The sequence below is a fragment of the Protopterus annectens genome, chromosome 15.part0, assembly GCF_019279795.1.
Source record: "Protopterus annectens isolate FY-2018-M chromosome 15.part0, PAN1.0, whole genome shotgun sequence".
Taxonomy (NCBI): Eukaryota; Metazoa; Chordata; order Ceratodontiformes; family Protopteridae; genus Protopterus; species Protopterus annectens.
Window position 1 is genome coordinate 532445862 of NC_056749.1, and position 1335 is coordinate 532447196.

A 1335-nucleotide genomic window follows, 5' to 3' on the forward strand; every position below is an offset into this window, starting at 1 on the left:
TTTTGTTATATTTTCTGTTTTTTTTAAACGTGTTTTACTGCAACAAGGGCATCTTTGTAACTTCAACCTTGAAAATTTTGCTACACTTTCCAGGGTTGTATTGAATGTTAGAGCTGGTGGTAACAGAATCAATCGAAGAGAAAAAAAGCATTTCACCTATAAGGTAATCACCCTTAGATACATTTGTGGGGTAGGCGGTACTGAATGAAGCAGTTGTCCAATCAAAGCAAAGTAGTTAAAAACGGTAACCACATACTATATTAGAAAAAAAGAGAAAGTCCGTGCTTGAAACATATGAAAAGGCTACTATCATCAATTTTACCCAGCAGTCTCAGTAGCTCGCCGTGATCGTATAGTGGTTAGTACTCTGCGTTGTGGCCGCAGCAACCTCGGTTCGAATCCGAGTCACGGCATTGTCGTTGGACAATGGCACGGCATGAGGCTATTTGTTTTGAATTTATCAGACAGTTTATTGGTTGGGCTTGTTGTTAATTTATCAGACAGGTTTATTGAAAGTTTTTTCTTTTAGAAACTATTTCGATTTTAAAACTCCGTTTATTATCATGTATACATCTGAGGAAGATGTACCTTCAAATATTTTCTGTTTTTGTTTTTATATGTTATATTTTCATTACTAAATGGGGTAGAGGACTGATCCAACTGGGCCGTTTATTATCATGTATACATCTGATAAATATGTACCTTCAAATATTTTCTGTTTTTGTTTTTATATATTATATTTTCATTACTAAATGGGGTAGAGGAGGACTGATGCAACTGGGCCATTTTCAGGTTCAGCCCGGAGACAGCAGACCTACGTGCACACATTTCGATTCCTTTGTTTAAGAACTTTAGACGTATCAAAAGTAATTGAGGGGGCCAAAAGATCAAGATATTCATTTTTAAGTTGCTTTCATTCACTTGAAAAATTAAGAGAACAGCAGGTTTTGCATAGAAATGTAATGCATTTTTTTCTGATCATTAAGTATGAAACTCTAAAGTCTGGCACATTATTGACTGTAATCTTTGGGGATTTACCCTAGAATTAAAATTTTAATACGGCTAGGGCAATATAGGCAAAACGATAAATCAGAGATGTTCTATAAACAACGGGAGAGTTAAGAGGTGTGCATATGAGATGAAATCAAACCTCCTAATGAAAAGCCAATACAAAACAAATTAGTAAAGGATTTCAGCAATAGTATTTCCTTCTTACCCTACTTGAAGTCCTCCACATGTTATGCAAACAAGTAGCCAAGTGCAATTCAAACAGTAAATTTCAGGTATCGACATATACTCTTTACAGAATCCCTTTCTATTGTATGTGCAGCAGTT

At 35.3% G+C, this 1335-nt stretch overlaps 1 non-coding gene across 1 annotated transcript; it reads left to right on the top strand.

Moving 5' to 3' along the window:
- The first annotated feature begins 341 nt into the window (after positions 1-341).
- Positions 342-413, top strand: TRNAH-GUG. The gene has a single exon. It is a non-coding gene; the product is annotated as a tRNA-His (tRNA).
- Positions 414-1335: the final 922 nt, after the last annotated feature.